Genomic DNA, 19,008 nt, shown 5'->3' with positions numbered 1-19,008 from the left:
GTCCACTTCTATTATAAGGCGCAGAAATATGAACGTTGAAGTAGCGCGAAGATAAAGCAATTGGTGAATTTAAGAGAACCGATATTCGCAAGGTCTTTGGAGCCCTCTACATCATCGATGAGTACTCAAGCAGGTGAAACCACGAATTGTATGAGCTCACCCGCGACCTGCATATAATTAAGCGCAGAAAAATCTTACGGAGGCACTAGTTAGGCAAATACGTACTTATGGCAAACGAAACTTCAATGAAAAGCTCCTTCGATTCGAGATCCATTGGTGAACAACGGAACCAAAAGCGCCGACGCATTTAATGGCAGGTCTGAATGGGGATGGGTTATATAACTGTCGTATTATTATGTTTTGACCGACATTTATTCACAAACTTTAGGCTAATGAGTAAATTATCTTACTAAACTACAGGATTTGTCAAAAACAGCTGTTTTATAAATCTCCACCGGCAGTGAGAATAGTCTAGATTATTGAATAGATAAAACGGAATCTAATTACTAATAAATATTTGGTCGGACCCTGGTCTAACGTCGCAAAGGATAGTTACAGCTGGCGAACTTTCGTGTTCATGTCACAGACCGGGCGAACTGATGAAGTGTCAGTGAAGAAGAAGAAGTACATCAAATTTATTAATATGAATTCAGGAGTATTGTGGAGCTTTGTATTCTGTATGAATGTGACGAAATTTTGTTGCGTTATGCAATTTCGTTGCCGTGGGTGGATTATTATTCCCGTGGCTAAAGAAGTTTTGTTAATATATTTCAAGCAACATACAGGAAATTATAAAAAATAAATAAAAAAAATATTTTTAGTTTTTAACACAAAATAAATTTTCTACACAGTCACCTACATTTTATCTGCCCGATTTGCTGCTGTTGCCCCAGTTAAGTAACAACGCCAAAACATATGGCCGTGGCAAGAAAATGAGCTCAGCACATGTCGGTAGAGAAGGGCAGACAAACACACAACGCAAGAGAAGGGAGCTAAATGCGTATATATGGAAATAAACAAGCCGCGCCAGAGGTAAGTAAACACAAAAACAAATATTTCTATATATATATATGGTAAGTATAAGTACTTAAGTAGCAGGGTAATGAGCATAAGGTGGTTGCTGGCAGCCACAACGAGGAGCACACACGAAGCCGCTGCTAGAAAGCGAAAATAAAGGCAGAAAGAGGTGGAGAGTGGAGCATAACGAGTCACGGAAGTGGTGGCAATGAAGAAGCGAAAAAAATAACGGTAAGCAAGCAATGTGCGGTGATTATTGGCAACAGCAGACACAACAGCGAGGCGGCAGCAGCTGCTGCTCCCGCCGTCATTTGATGTTGGCTTAAAAATTTGCCTAAGCTTCCGCCGGCGACGCGCAGCACCCACAAAATAAAACGCACATCCCCACACACACAACCACATACGTGCATATGTAATTTGTACATACATGTAGCTAAGTAGCCGGATTTGCCAGCGTGTGCTACAACGAAAGTGATTACCGAAAAATCCTTGACAACCGCGCATTGGCAACAGACGGCGCATGAAGTTAAGGCAGGGCAAAGACGGCTAAATCAGTTATATTTAAATATTTATATATATATATATATATATATGTAAATGTGTCGGATATGTAAAATTTATCCTTTATTGACGGTTGGCGCATGTAGCTTTGTTAAGCGTGGCCCGCCAACGCAAGCGCGGCCATGCCACCTCTAACCACATTTTCAGCTGTCATTTGGCGCATATTTATGCGACCTATGTTTGTTGTAATTGCATGGCTGTAGACGCTCGATATTTGCGCTTGATTGCTTCTGTTTTTAATCGCTAACATACTTATAGGCGCTCATGCACTACTATCACGCGACCGCAGTTGTGCCGGTGACAGCGCAATCAAGTAGATAAATGCGACTGACACTTTGAATATAAATTGACGCTCGAGTGTGAAAGATTGCCCATCTGACACGAAATAAATAAATAAATAAATGTGCTAGTTTCAATGAATTAGCGAAATTCAGAATAGTTTCGATGTCGGCCGGAAAGTATTGAAACAATTTTATAAGTAAGATTCATAAAATGTATGGAGATCAAAAATTAACAACCCAATTTGAGATTTTGTAACAAAAATATTGAATAAAATTAATTTTGTTTTTGTAAAATTAACAGATTATTGTTTTACCGAGTAACAATAACCTAAACTGGCAAGCTTGATAATGTTTTCGGTATTTGTGAACATCAAAACGGCTTTCTGTTTTGCTTTGTTGCCTGAGAAGTTCATTTGATTTGCGAAAAAGTACATTTGCTGCTCGCTACGAAATAATTTTTGACACATTTTTTTAAAGTAAGTATTTAATAAAACTTAGCTGGTTTAGAGCGAAATTTACCACAATTCGAGGTAATTATCAGATTAAGAAGTTCGCTCTGAACACCGCCAATGCTTTTCAATGAAGCATTCGAGTTTTTATATCAGCTTAAAATGAAAAATAAAAGTTTCATTTATGACTATCAACTCTAAGTCTACGAAGTCTTTGCTTACAACTTACCGGACCCAAATTTTAAGAGTAACCTCTTACTGGAAAATGTGAAGGCCGCCACAAAAATTAATCAATTGTCATGAGATGACTTAAAATCTACTGGCACCTTTATCTCATATTCATGTTAAATGAACTAATGGTAATGAGAAACAAAAACAACGTTAATTTCGGCTGCTCCGAAGCTAATATACCCTTTACAGGTGCGTTTCTTTTAGTAACTATGTGATCAGTTTGTATGGAGGCTATATGCTGTAGTAATCCGATCGAAACAATTTTTTCGGAGACTATATTATTACCTTAAGCAGTAATCCATGTCAAATCTCGTGAAGATACCACGTCAAATGCAAAAGTTTTCCATACAGCCCTTGATGCCGATCGTTAGGTTTGTATGACAGCTATATGCTATAGTGAGCCGATTTGAACAATTTCTTACGATATTACATTATTTCTATGAACAATAACTCATACCAAATTTCGTGAAGATATATCGTCAAATGAGGAAGCTTCCCATGCAAGCATTTGATTCCGATCGTTCAGTTTGTATGGCAGCTATATGTTATAGTGGTCCGATATCGGCAGTTCCGACAAATGAGCAGCTTCTTGAAGAGAAAATGACGTTTGTAAAATTTCAAAACGATTCGTATATGTACAGACGGACAGATAGACAGACGGTCATACTGATCATCTATATATACTACTGTGCCCAAAAAATAAGGTGACATTTGAATTTAAACTGCGCGCGTCGAAGGATTTGGAGAATTAATTTTTTTTTAGGTTGGTAGTACTGTCAGTCATATTTATGTAAAATTTCATGTCAAAATATTCATTAGTGTTTGAGATACATGTCGTTTTGTGAGCTGCGAAAAGTGAGTTTTTCGTTTTTTGCGATGTCGAAATTTGTTGAGCAAAGAATTTGCATTAAATTTTGTTAACGGAATCAATTTTCTGCTGCGGATACATTGAGGATGGTGCAGAAAGCCTTTGGTGATGAGGCTATGTCTAAAAAAAGTGTTTACAAGTGGTATGGTGAGTTCCAAGCCGGCCGTGAACGTGTCGAAGACGAAGAGCGTCCAGGGCGACCATCAACCTCAACCGACAAAGCTCATGTTCAACAAATCAAAGATTTGGTGTTGAAAAACGTCGATTAACAATTAGAGACCTAGCTGATGAAGTTGGCATGTCAAAAGGCTCAGCCAATACCATTTTGAAGGACATTTTGGGCTTCAAGCGCGCCAAATCTCGACTGGTACCGAAAACATTGATTTTTTTGGAAAAAAGGCGTCGCGTTGAAGTGTGTGAAACGATGCTTTCCGACTACCAGGGTGTCATGAAACGCATTATAACTGGCGATGAGACTTGGATCTATGCTTACGACCCCGAAACAACCGATCAATCCAGCGAATATCGTGCCAAAAGAGAGCCGAGACCAAAAAAGTCGCGCCAAAGTCGCTCAAAAATCAAGGTCATGTTGACTGTTTTCTAAGATTATCATGGTGTTGTGCATTATGAATTTCTTCCAACCGGTCGAAGAGTCAACATGGAATGTTATTAAACGTTATGCGTCGTTTGCGTAACGCTATCCGCCTAAAAAGGCCGGAATTGTGGAAAGGCAGTTCTTGGTTTTTACACGACGATAATGCACCATCCCATACTGCCCTCGTAATTCGTCATCATTTCGCCAAAAGCTCAACCCATATCGTTCCGCAACCACCGCATTCACGTGATCTGGCGCCGTGCGACTTCTGGCTGTTCACCAAGCTCAAAAGATCGCTCCGGGGATACCGTTTTTATACGATAGAGGAGATTCAAGCCGCAGCGAAGACGGAACTGAAGGCCATTCCGGAAAGTGACTACAACCAGTGTTTCGAAGATTGGAAAATCCGTTGGCATAAGTGCATTGCATCGGGAGGGGATTACATTGAAGGGGATGAAATTGATTTGGAAGAATATTTTTTTTTTATTATTTTTATTATTTTTTGGTCACAGGTTTATAGGGTCTTCGACGCTTCCTTCTAGGTGTTACAAGCTCCGTGGCAAACTTAATATACCCTGTTCAGGGTATAAAAAAATACTTAGAACGTTTATACCCTAGGGATCGATCGAAAAAAATTTAAAATAAATAATTGAAGGATCCGGTAAAACATGATTTTTTTTGGCAAAATTCGTTTTTCTTTTTATTCCACATAGTTCGCTTCAAGGGTGATACACTGATTATAGCGATCATCCTCTAACTTTCTGATACGATTTTTCCGGTACGATTTGCTTTAAAATAGCGCTTAGTTTCGGCGGTCACCTTTTCATGGCTACTAGATTTTTTTAGAGCGAGCATTCTTTTGAGTTCTGAGAACAAAAAATAGTCGCTAGGAGCAAGATCTGCAGAATACGGTGAATAAGGAAGCCACTCGAATACCAATTTATGAATTTTCGTCGTCGTATTCATTGATTTTATGACACGATGCTTTATCTTGATGAAACAGAACTTTCTTCTTTCCTTCCAACGGTCCAATAATGCAATATAATAGTCGCTGTTAAAAGTTGTTTGTCCCTTTTGAAGATAGTCGATGAATATTATACTTTGCGTATCCTAATATTCTAATGCCATGACTTTGCCACCCAAATTTTGCGTCTTTCCACTCTTTGGAGCAGATTCAATGTGTGTAGTACAAACGGTTGACTGTCGAATGGTCTGTGGAGTAAAATGATGGAACCATGTTTCATTCACTGTCACATATCCGCACAAGAACTCGGGTTTATTACGCTTGAACATCTCCCAACACTGCCCCCTATCATCAACTCGTCGTTGTTTTTGGTTAAAAGTCAGCTCGGACGCACCCACTATGCACAGAGCTCTCTCATATTCAAATACAAATTACTGATTGATATTATGTGCACGTTCCGTTGATACCTTTGGGGTGCGTGCTATCACGAACTACTTAACTTTTCCCCTTTAAAATCAATACTTTATTAAAACCCGAAATTTTTTTTTATCCTTTTTTTACAATAATCCAAGTTGATTCACTCAAAAAGATATAATTTACACAGTAACGATCCGACATCTGTCAAATTTATACACACGTCTTTTGAAAATGAGGGCTGATATGGTTTTAATTCTAGTATCGCCATCTATGAGTCATGTCGGAGGCTTTTTAATCGATCTGTTATATATACCTGGGTCTCCGATTACCACAGAGTGTTATAAACCTAATTATTAGGGCTCCAACTATCAAAAATTATCTTAAAATACGATTTTTTTGTTTTCAGTGTTATTAAATGCTTATCTATATACTGTCATTTAAGTTGATGCACCCTGTATATGAAAATTATCTTGCAGCTAAATGTTTACATAAACGAAATAAATTATTAACGAATTCATTTGTTTCATTTCCGTTCAAGCAAGCTTAGGCCTTTAAGTCTTTTAATAATAATAACAATATTATTGCAGTCGTTAAAGTTATGACTCGTAATCATTAACGTGTAATTCATTTGAAAGAAATGTTATGGCAGGGAAACCAGCTCTGAGCGAATGAAAATGGGCGACAGCCAAAGAATTTCCGATGGCAAATGAAGGAAAACATAAAATAATAAAGCACCTTTTTCGACGGTTCTTAATATAGTTATGGCAAATTAACCCAAAAAGCAACAACAAAGACAAAGAATAAGAATTTCTAAGCATAATATTGGCAAGAAAACACAACAAAGAATATGCGGATTTTACAAACAAAAAATTTTGTCATCCTTTAAACCTCTTTCGAACAATAAGAGAAATTACGAGCTAATTGTTTGTTTTTATAACTTTTTCTATGGCGTGGGGACTTTTTGCTGATGTAGAGGGGGGAAATATTTTACATCTGGTTGGCTTTTCTGTTTCGAGCATTTTTTCTAAATCATTAACCTGTCTAGTTGATTCATTGCGCATCAAATATTTTCAACAAGTGAGGTGGCGAATTACGGTTATAAGATCTAAAAAAAATATATCATAAATATAAGTAAATTTGGAGAACCTCGAAGTGAACGTCAAAGACCCTATATTAGGTTGTCCTCCCTTCCGCCTTTTTGTCTTTTGAACTTCGCGGCTATATATAAAGCGCTACAGGGCTCGTGTCTGGCAATACTATTCATCTTTGAAAGGTCTGGACATAACCTACAAAACGACGCTATGCATGATTAGTTTGGATATTGCGTTCAACAGTTATAGACGTCCCCTCATTTAAGGCAAATCCGCTAGAGAAACGTGCCGTGAGATTAATGCTGTTTTGGGGGATGGTACTCTATCACTTCGAACTGCGTAGGAATGGTTTCGACGATTCAGAGCGGGTGAAAACAACACCATGGATAAACCAGCCGGTCGAAGACCTGTGACGACAAATACCGATCAAATCATAGAAAACATCGAGTTAGACCGGCATGTGGCGTCTCATGACATCGCCCAGAAGATGGAAGTTAGTCAGCAAACCATTTTAAACCATCTGCAGAAGGCTGGATACACAAAAAAGCTTGAAGTTTGGGTGCCGTATGATTTGACGAAAAAAAACCTTCTGGACCGAATCAACGACTGCAATGTGCTGCTGAAACGGAACGAACTCGACTCATTTTTGAAGCGGATGGTGACTGGCGACGAAAAATGGATCACAAACGACAACATCAAGCGAAAACGGTCATAGTCGAAGGCCGGTGAATCGTCCCAAACAGTGGCCATGCTGAGATTGATCTGTTCGGTGGGATTGGAAGCGAATCATCCACTATGAGCTGTTCCCATATGGCCAGCCGCTTAATTCTACCATCTACTGCGAACAACTGGACCGCTTGAAGCAGACGATTGACCAGAAGCGTCCAGAATTTGCCAACAGGAAGGGTGTAGTGTTCCACCAGAACAATGCCAGACCATACACTTCGTTGATGACTAGAAGCTATGGGAGCTTGGATGGGAGGTTTTATCGCATCCACCATATAGCCCGGACATAGCGCCAAGTGATTACCACCTTTTCCTGTTCATGGCGACTGCCCTTGTTGGTGTAACTCAAAAGAGGCTTGTGAAAAGTGCTTCTACGAGGGGAAACTGATCGATCAAGGTCAAGATGAAAATATTTTTATACCCTTCGATGCTATAAGAAATGCACCTGTGAAGGGTGCCATAATGGCTTGTAACTTTCAAGCTGCTTTTTAACTATAAAAGTAGTTGCGTGGTGCCGCCTTTAACTAGAGCAAATGTTCAAGCTTGTGAATTCTGGTGTTTATTTGGCGTGTACTGTAAATTCAAATTATGATACTGCCAACTACATATACATACATACATACACTCGGCGAAAAAAAACCCACGCACTCTGCAGAGTGCTTTTATATAGCGCAAAACTTGGATTCGTATTATTCTAAGTTAAACATTTTTCTTTGAGGGTCAACCACTTTTATTTAGTTTATGTTTCTAGCATTTTTATATAAAAAACTTATAGTTTAACACTTGTTATAGTGAAAAAATGTGAAAACACACATATAACAAACCACAGAAGTAAATTTCAACTTTACAATAATGTAATTTTTGAACAAGTTATTTACATATTTTATGTTTTATACGATTTTTATTTAGCATTAGAATACATAACGAATCAAAATAATATATTTTGTATAAAAAAATAAAAAAAATTATTAGTATTTTGTAGAACTACCCCTCTTCCTAATAACCTCTGATATTTGTTTAGGCATCGATTCAAAAAAGCGTTGAAGATAATGTTTATTGATTTCTTCACAGCTTCGCTTCAGTAATGTTTTCTATTTCTTTTAGACTTTTTGGACGCTTTTCTCTTATCATTTTGCCCATCATTTTGTCCAAGTAATGCCAGCAGTTCTCAATTGGATTGAGATCTGGACTGTTTCCTGGCCACGTGAGAGACCCTATTCCATAAAAATCTTTTTGTTTTGAAACCTGTAAGTGTTTGTAATAAATTATTAAAAAATCTATTTCAATATTTTTACTGGTTTATTGGTTACCGCTTTGGCTCTATGAAAAGGGGCTGAAATACCCTGAAAATAAACTTTTTGGGCGTGTTCGGACAGCTGCTGTTCAATAGTTGGCAAAACGCCTTCTCTCAAAATTCCAATTTATATTTCGGCATTCACAGATCTTTTTAGAATATTTAGCGGTCCAACACCAAACTTGGTTACACCACCACCCACACCATTAAATAAGGCGAATGCTTTCCGGTGGGCCAAACACAGTTTTCCAAAAAACGCTCCGCTTTCCTACGACGCCCGGTGGCATTTCCGTCGGTTTTCAACAAATTAAATTTCGATTCATCAGAAAAAATAACATATCCCCAATCTAATGTAGTCCAAGTTTTGTGTTATTTTGCCCGCTCTAGTCGCTGTTTCTTCATTCGCGTATTGAGAAGTGGCTTTTTTGCTGGACGTCGCGGTCGAATTCCAAGATTATTCAGCATATTTTGCATAAAACTTGTAGTTAATTTAACCTCAGTGGTTTCATAAAAAGTTGCATTGATTGTTCCAGCATATTGAAAACGATCACTAATGCACATCCGTTTAATTTGTCGTTCTTGACGAGGTTTTACTGTTTTCGGACGTCCACTGCCCTTTTTTCGAGCTAATCAATTAAAATACGTACATATAATTTTTAACTATAATACGCACGTTCCAATCCCTTATGCCCATTTCACGAGTTATTTGACCTTTTCTTTTTTGTTGACCCCACCATTATTAACTTTACTTGTTTTCACAACTTATTCAAAAGAAAATACCGCAAGTTCTGTAATAAACATGTGCGGACGCTAACGGTTTTAACAATAAAGGTAAAATAATGTAGTCACATGACAAAACAGCCAAATAAGACAAATGGTGAATTTTGAGCAAATAGTGACAGTTCAAAATAAGAATATTAGAAAATTTTCGACTGTGTGGGTTTCTTTTTCGCCGAGTGTACATATTACATTATATACCTAAATACTAACCAAAAAGCCTAACGGCAACTTAATGTTGCATGCATTTAATTTCTGCAGTGTGCTTGTGTTTTCATCCTTCCGATTATAGACTTGTTGCACCCGCTCCGTACTTTCATTTCTAATTTGGCGCACTTTGCTTTTGCGGTCGTTCCCTGTTAGCAAGAAACTTCTGTAGAATTCAAATAGTTGTTTTATATTATTTAAGTGTATCTTATAGTTTTTATTGCGCCACTGACCCGCATAACCCACTTAACCCAAATATTATGCATATTAAGCAGCGAACCGCAGCAAGCATGGCCGAAGTGGCCAGCGTTGGCATTTACATCGTTTGAACCGAGTGAAAGTGGTTGTAGATGTGTGTGTAGAGCTGCTAGCAGTGACCCATTCGTAATGGCAGATAATAAAAGTGCTAGTAAATGTGTGTGTGTGTGTGTGTTGGTAGCAACTGTCAAATGCCGCAGCTTGAATGCAGGCATATTTTTGACAGCATATAGAAATTTTCATTTCACTTTGTGACATACTTTTTGATTATGAAATTCGCACAATCAATGATGACAGCGGCGATTATGACAAAAGGAAAAAGCAAAAATAATACGATTTGAATGAATTGCCACTTGCAACAACTGTGCAAATTGCGCTGTTAGTCGCTAGATATTGCAAGAAATCGAAATTAGCTTTCAATTCATTGTGATTTTGCCATCAAGCCGAAATTGTATAAAATTATATAACACTGAATGCGAAAACAAAAGACATAACTGCCGTTAAACTCATAAATCACATTAAAATCTTTCTCAAATGACAGTTTCGCAAATTTTATCTAAAAAGCCACAACGAAACAAAGAAATTGGGTGATTTGAATGAAAAACAGTGACAATTTAAATTTCAAATAAAATAATTGTCATTTCACAGCCAAAGCAGCGACACAGTGGTAGAAGATGGCAAAAACTAAATTAATAGAAGCTTTAACACCAAAACCTAAACAATCTAAACTGTGCTCAACAAGAGGTGAGTTATGCTTACTTATTTCAACCGAATTACCGTTAGGCGGAGGACCTTCCCGTTACAATTAAAAACTCATATTTGGAGAGGCTTTCTTAGAGGTGTCTAGGAACCTATTTTTGCGAGTACCAATTGAAAAAAAAAAAAAAAAAATTTTGAATCACCCTAATATACATATATTAAAGTTGTTAGAGGGCGGAGCTACGCCCACTTTTTCAAAAAAATTTCCTCAAGTGCCCCTTATTACTAAGATGCTCTGTATTAAATTACAGTTTTATATCTCAATTTAGTGTTAAGTTATGGCACTTTATATGTTTTCGATTACGCCCATCCACGAACTCGAACTTTTTTTTGCACTAAGAAACCTGCATCCAAGTTTATTCAAGAAGACAGCTTGCAGGGACGGACGGCCATACAGACAGTCAACCGGATTTCATTTTTTCCGTCATCTTGATTATTTATATTATATATAGTATATCTCCAGCTCCAGCTCCAGCTCTGAAAGTATTCGACGCTTACCCGTCGGGGAAGCAGAGAAAGAGGAAGACTTCCACTCCGTTGGAAGAACCAGATGGAGAAGGACCTGGCTACGCTTGGAATATCCAATTGGCGCCACGTAGCGAAAAGAAGAAACGACTGGCGCGCTGTTGTTAACTCGGCTATAATCGCGTAAGCGGTGTCTCCGCCAATTAAGAAGAAGAAGATATAGTATACATATATAAAACCCTATATCTATATCGATTAGTTTTAGGCGATCCGTACAACCGTCAGATGAATAAAACTACTAGACTCTGTAGCAACTGGTTGGAAGATTAAAAAAATGTACATTAACGGAATTTGAAGTGCTTCAAAAATACGCGATTAATTTTAAAAATTTTGAGTCACAAGGACCTTATAGCCGTTCTCCAGGGAAGAAAAAATCAAATAAATTATATCAATTCCAAAAACCACAAAAAAATGTATTATTACTAAAGACGAGAGTATAAAAACAACGAAAATTGTTTCAATGGGTTTGGGGAAACTTTAACGTTTAAGCCCGCACGTGGTGCGAAAATTCATATTTGAACTATTTTTTAGTTAGAAGTTTTAATGGGTAAAATGGGTAAAACTCGATTTGTTTTAAAAGCAGCGTTTTTGTCAATTATTTATTTTTAATCTAGAATAGGTCACTGAATGGATGGATATAGGATATAGTAGGACTTCATATACGGAGAGTGCCGGAACCACTGCAATAGCGGAAGACCATTTTTAACATCGACGGAAATCGAGTTTTCTAAGGAATCGTAGACTATATTCTTAAAATATGTATAAATACACCGTTCGGAACAACTCATACAGTTTTTTTAAAAGGCTGTTACACCATGCCCCTTAAGCACTGAAAAGTACTTAGGCTACTAGATGAAAAAATTAAAGCTGCGACAAAGCTTATTTATCTCATGCGACATGGTGAAAGCTTCATGTGTAATACACGGATTCAATGAAACTCAAACAATCACGAATATATGGAGCTCAAATGTTATGGTTATGGAATAATTGCGATCACAGGGTGTTAAATTAGACTTTTAGCAAAGAAGCTAAGTGCTCATTTCGTACTGGACCATTATCAAACTTTGCCCAAAAAATGTACGGAATCATTTAAATAAGGCTGGATACAAAAAAAACCTGAATTCCATCCGTGAAACGCTGCTGAATCTGAACGAAACTGATCCGTTTCTGAAGTATGTGGGTAATTACTAGTGATGAATCGCTTACGGAAACGTTTAAAGAAAACGGTCGTAGTCGGAGCGTGATTAGCCGGATTGCACGGTGGTCAGCCAGGATTGATGGTCAGGGATTCGGAATGACGCGATTTACAGGGATTATGTTCTATTAGTACAATGTCCGACTGCACACATGATAGTGGCTCGCCAGAATCTACGCAGAAATTCCAATACATTCAACTTTTATGTCGGCATGGTTCCGGTCTATGACGAATAATTTTGCTGGTGAAAAACTCACCTCAAAAGAAGCTTGTGGAAATCGACTTCTCACCTTCACATCTTCAAAAATACTTCATTTGAATTGCTAAATTTTTCTGGTAACTATATGTTATAGTGATTTGATCCAAAAAACTTTACAAATACCGTCAAATAAAAAGATTTCAATACTAGCACTAGTATTCGATTGTTCAGTTTGATGAAAGCTACATATATTCTATAGTCCGATATTGGTTCCGACAAATGAGCAGCTTCTTATAGAGAAAAGTACGTGTGCAAAATTTCAAATGGAAATCGCGAAAACTGAGGGACTTGTTGGCGTCTATATAGACAGATGGACATACTGACTTGGATAAGTAGGAAGCTTCAATAAGTACTTTACGGGTTTTTAATAATTAACTTAAATGTTCGCTTCACAAAAAAGATGGCAACCCTTCCCAGATATTTTTCAACTGCCAGCCTTCTAGTACTATAGATTTGTTTTAAGTCAGTATGTATAAAATAAAGAAAAGGATTTTCTCGGCAAATATCAGCTATAATTTACTGTAGCCACTCAACTATTGATCGTCTTCAAAAAAAAGAAGAGAATAGTGATGTTTCGGCGCGTAAAAACGAATGCAGGTTGTACTCAAAAGTCAACTGAGAGAACAGACAACTTACTACGGCCGATAAGATGCAGCGACCGCTTTAAGAGTACACTTTCTATAAAAGCGGAGATGCAAACCTTTGACCAATTGGATTTAAGTGTCGAAACCGTACGTAGACGGCTTAGAAATGTGGATTTATATGGAAAAAAATTAAGACTGTACGTCTTCTCTGCGCGAAAAAATACCAAAATTGGGAGCAAAATGATTGGCAACAGATTTACTACTGACAATTTTTGTAGATTCAGGTAGATGTACTTTTTTCATGTTAGTTTTATTCAGTATTGTTTGACATTTCATTATGGAAGGACTTACGTCTGAACAACGTTTACTAATCGTTAAGCTTTCTTACAAAAATTCACGTTCTGTAAAGAATATATTTCGCAAGCTTCGCTCAACTTATGATCAACATAGCACATGTATTCCCAACACCTTTACCCATATTGAGCCCCAGCATTCATTATTAGAAAATATTCGACCGACGTTCAGCACGCAGTGAAAAACTTATAGCAACCGAAACGGAGAGCGCGAACGAAGACGGTTGAGAGTCGATTCGGCGTCGTTCGCAGCAATTTGGACTGAGGTATGGAACGACTTGGCGCTTGTTGAGAGCTTAAATTGAAAGCGTACAAAATAAAACTTATGCAAAATATAGGAAGATCTAACATTTTCGAGCCAAATTTTGTACCTCGATGAGGCTCATTTCTGACAAAGTTGTCGTATTTGGGAGGAAAAGCAAGAAGAGATTCAACGGCTGCCATTTCATCCAGTTTGAAAAGTGAACTTTCTGAATATGTGATGTTTATTTTTGAGAAACGAATATTAGTTAGTAAAATTTTAGTTTGAATGAAAAACGAAAATTCCTATGTTAAATCTATGGGAACATAAAAAAAAAATAGCGACTCCTTAGAGTTAAGCTACAGCGCCTGGCTTGAGGGAGGATTTTTTATTTGTCAATCACTAGCATTTGATGGGGTAAAAGTTGAAAAAATTCCAAAAAATTTTTTTGAAGCACCCTAATGCATATGCATATGTAAAATTTTAAATCGAAATATGTACGCAAAGTAAGCAAAATGCCTAAGTAGTCCTTTCAAGTAATTATTTTTCGTTGCTGATAAAACAAACCAACCAGCATAACCACTTCCGGTATTCTGTGGGGCATGCAAATGTGTGTGTAGGCCCGTACTCTCATCTGTATTTGTTAGCAAATTACCGCAGACCACAGCAGACAATTAGCAAATAGATAGGCGGGGGAAAAAGTGACGAAGTTGAAAACATAAAATGGTTAAATTGCAGCAGCAAATTGCATAGAGACACACACATACATACAAACACATTTTGGAAAACTAACTACAGAAAAAAATAATTTATTTGCGGCAAAAGCAGAAGCCAAAGTACAAGGACTGCAGCAATAGCACCACACAGCTAGTCCGGCGTCGTTTATTAGATTTGGGTACAACAAAAGCAAAAACAAAAATGTGTCTGCCCACAACAAACGACAGTAAATTAAGTGCATATCTGTGTGATTTGAGGCGAAAATTGAATATTTGCACAAAATTCGTGCAACAAAAATGTGGCATTGCATGCCACTTCGTGTGGCGCAGATGAATGCTCGTAAATTTTGTAGAAACTTTGCACTTAATGTAATAACAATTAGAATGCAATTTGAGCAATGATATTTTTCTGAAAGCAAATATTTACAATTACAGTTGAGCGAACGGCAGAAATTTAAACGAGTTGAAGGCAGTTGGATTTGTAATTTCCTATAAAATTCGCCACACACGACGCGCTGCTCCACACCGACGTTGGTGTGGGTGTGCTGCCCGTACTTTTGGCTCGGAAAACTGTGAGCTCAAACTTAAAACGGTATTTACAAGCGCTGCATGTATGTATGTGTGCGTATGTGTGTATTTGGGCGCGCTGAGTATAATCAACGACCTCTTACGTACAGTGCATGCAACACTGGGCGCGCGCTGCTTACAACAAAGTCAGACGCACACTGACCTAGTTTCCGTTTTAGTTTCAGTTGCAGTTTTCAACATTGACGCTCCTGAGTGGAAATGTATAGTAGCGCACAAGTGCACTTCGATGCAACAAATACATGCCGCACGCGTGCTCTTGTGCTTGTTGCAAGTGACAGTGGCAGTGTCAGCAGACAAGGCAAACAGCAACAGCGGCAACTTGGTGCAGCGCAAAAACGCCAAGAAAAAACACCAAACGAAAACAACAACAATTAACGCGAAAGTACTATAGATTATGCACGTAAATGCACCACCAAACTACTGTGGCCTGATCCACTTGCGCACTCCCTCCCCAGCCCCACACGCCGGCGCGTGTGTAATGTGTTGCATTTATATTTCGCTTTTATTTCCACAGACTTGCACACATGTGCCTTTTGGAATATGCTTTTTCTCTGTTTTTGTTGTTGTTGTTTTCAACTGTTCCACTTATTTTTGGTTGTTGTTTTTGTTTTCTCCTCGTTGTTGCGTTTGTGCATGTGCTTTCGGCTTAAAAAGCGGCGTGGCACGAATGTCAGCTGGCGCTACGTAGATATTGACTTTTTGTAGCATGCTTTTCGGCGCATTTAGGCGCACTTTTATGATGTCTTCACGTTTCTGCTTGTGTTTGCGTATTTGTGAGTGTGTGTGTTTACCCCAAAAAGGCAACGTTCTATGCTAGCTCTTCCGGCAAACAGACAAAAATAAAATAACAACAACAAAAGTAAGAACAGAAAAAGCAAAATGTTGCGCCTTTAACTTTGCTTAAGTAGACGTCTAAAGAGCTTGTGTGGATTTGTGGAAGATTTAAGTACAAACTTTTCCTTGTCTTGCAGTCTTAAAGAGAATGTCTAAGTGGCTACGTATTGATTAGTGGTTTGGCAGAACAGTTGCGTTAATCGGAAGAAAGCACCGCTACGCTGTCTGTATTGTTGTTGTTTGCCTTGAGGCATTAAAATCGTTAGTCTTGGGGAGTAAATATTTAAAAGGGTAACTCAATCTAGAAAATAAAAACCTGAATGTATATATGTTACCACTGAGGTTTCTAACAAGTAAGAAAAATAGAAATTCTTAAAATATTTATGATTTTGAGATTTAATTCAAAATATTATTGTTAATTCAATTATTTTTGAATGCATCATTTGCAAGTTTAGATTAGGTTAGGTTAGTCTGGTAGGCCAATGAGCCACGCATAGACCAGTTTTAGTCCCTTGCAATATCAGATTTGTTGCAGTTACTAGTTCCATGAGGAGTAGTCATCCTTTAGGATACCTCTTTCAATGTATCACACCTTGGGGATCTAGAAGCTTGCAACAGTCTTGCAAATGCTGGACAAGAGCGCAAGGGATGCTCCACTGTTTCTCTGAGAGTCTCTAGAGTCTTCTCCGTCTGTCAGCCCCATTCGCCAACCGACAGCCACCAGTTAGTACTATGTCGATCATATTCTCACAGTTTCTTCTATCGAAACCCAATAGCAATTTTGTGTAATTTCGTTCTACTGTTTACACATGACTTTTGCAATTTTGCGCTCAAATACCTCGTTCTATCGGGTTTTGATTTTCTTTACCATGCTTCTGTCTAGATCGTCTTTCAGACAATGTATGCTTTCTCAATGTTCAAGGTACGTTTCAAGGTAAACAGGAATTAAAAAAAAAACAGAACGAATGTTTTTTTCGGCAAAATCAATTTATTTTATTGAAAATAGTCTCTTTCTGCTTCTATACAGCTGTTTTCACGGTCTAAATGCCGCCGAACGAGTGTTTTATCTCTTTGGCCGGTATGGCCGGTGCAAGGCTTTTGAATGGCCCCTACGTCTGCATAACGCTTTTCTTTCATTAGCAAATGCATTTTCCCAAAAAGCAAGAAGTTGCACGGTGCCATGTCAGGTGAATACGGGGAGTAGTTAAATGTTAAAATGTGATTTTTGGTCAAATAATCGGTCACAAGCGTCGATCGATTGTTGGATTCTGAGCAATTTTTGGTCGTCAGCCAATTTGTGCGGAACAAACCGTGCACACATCTCTCGTAAGCCCAAATATTCGGTCAAAATGCCATAAATCGAAGTTTTGGAGATGTTCATTTCAATTTCCATGAATTTCACTGATGATTTCGGCTGATTTTTGATGAATTCACGTACAGTTTCGATGGAATTTCCGGTGATCACGGATTTTGAATGGCCCACTTGTTGATCGTCATTTATGTCCTCACGACCACTTTGAAAACGTTGAAACCACTCGTGCACTCTGCGACGGGATAGGCAATCATCGCCATAAACTTGTTTCATCAATTGAGACCTTTCGGTAAAAGTTTCACCAGTTTTAAAACAAAATTTAAAATTAAAATTTGGCTCTTTGTTCGAAGCTCATTTTCGCACCGATAACACAAACATACTGACACTTAAAACGCAATAACTTCACTTCCAAACAATGAAATGTCATGCAATTCTCACTGGCCAATCGATCGAGATAGCAGATTCTAACGTACCAGTCGACATATAGATGGCGCCACCAGGGGGCGCTGGATTCAGAAAGTCCTGTTTACTTTAGAAAGCTCCTTGTATGTCGCGTTTTCGGGTGTTAGCCGTACACCATTCTTGGCAATCTCATTGGCTATTTCATTGCCCTCGATGCCTTTGACCTGGCAACCAGTAGAAGAGAAGTTGCTTGCTTCTGGCAACAGTTTCCACCTCTACCCTGTTTCTGCGGCAATAGCAAAGACCTCAGCTTGAAATATACTGCATGTATCAAAAATAGTAACAGAAATACTTAATATTTTTGAAAATATTTTGTGACCTTTTTAAATCAAGTTTCAAAGATCAGGAAAGAATTCCCGAAAAACAAGTCTGCAGCCCTGATGAACCTCTAAATGTATTGCCATCGATTTAAAGGTATGTCATTCTGATATGACAATATGAGCAGTTTACACAACACGCCTCGACGCAAACTATGATGTTTTCGTATTTAGTACGACCAGCTCAAAAGTATTATCTTTCGCAGTATAAAGCAGGTAATGGAGGGTCTTGGCTACTGGGAGATTCTGCTTTTGGTAACGAACCATCTTACTAAATCCATAAAGAAACGACCCATGATCACCAGAACAAAGATTCAACTAACAACATACAAAGGCGCTTAGCAACGTGAAGCGCGTTAAAGAAGATCTAAAAAGTCGGTTTGGCGTTGGTTAAGACTAAAGAGTATCCATCGCAATAAATTTGCTATTATCTCTGGTGTGGCCCTCAGCATTTAGCAATGGGACTAGATCCTTCTTCTTTCTGCAACAATCACTATTTCGGCATTTGTGAAATTCCGTGCCGAATCTGCATGCAAATCCGCGGAATTTGCCGAATATTAAACGTGAAGAATATAAAGATTCCAATTTTCAAAACAGGGCGAGAAATCGATTTGCTGATGTTCGAGAGAACGGAAATAGAACGATTTACAGAACATGGCAAACGATTTGAAAACGGAAAGTTATGCCAGGTAATGCTATTTCTAAAGGGTTCACAGTAGGCAACTTTTACAAAATATCAGGCAAAAAAAATTTGTGTATTCATGGAACCGTCTCGAAACAGTACCGTCTCGAAACAGTACCGATAGAAACAAAAGTTGGATCCGAAATGGGTTACAATCAAACCCAAAATTCTTAAAAAAAAAGTTGAAAGAAGAAATCATAGAAACTTTTTATTCTAAATTTCAGTATAAATATAATTTGTTTAAATATTTATATAATTATAGAAAATTATCTTAAAAATCAACGTAATCTTATATAAAACAATATGCCTTAAAAATATGTAAACTGTTTTCCAGTGGTGGATCTTAATATTAGGTTGTCACATACCTCCCTTCCGCATTTTTGTCTTTTGAATTTCGAGGCTATATTTAAACACTACAGAGCTCGTATCTGGCAATAATATACAT

General features: G+C 37.9%; 1 protein-coding gene across 3 annotated transcripts in view; it reads right to left on the bottom strand.

Moving 5' to 3' along the window:
• The window catches only part of LOC120767907 (disintegrin and metalloproteinase domain-containing protein 10), a 343,549-nt gene that overhangs the window by 97,262 nt on the left and 227,279 nt on the right, over positions 1 to 19,008 (bottom strand). The gene's annotated exons all lie outside the window — the stretch shown is intronic.

This window comes from Bactrocera tryoni, chromosome 2 (genome assembly GCF_016617805.1).
Source record: "Bactrocera tryoni isolate S06 chromosome 2, CSIRO_BtryS06_freeze2, whole genome shotgun sequence".
NCBI lineage: Eukaryota > Metazoa > Arthropoda > Insecta > Diptera > Tephritidae > Bactrocera > Bactrocera tryoni.
This window is presented reverse-complemented; position numbering and strand designations above follow the sequence as displayed.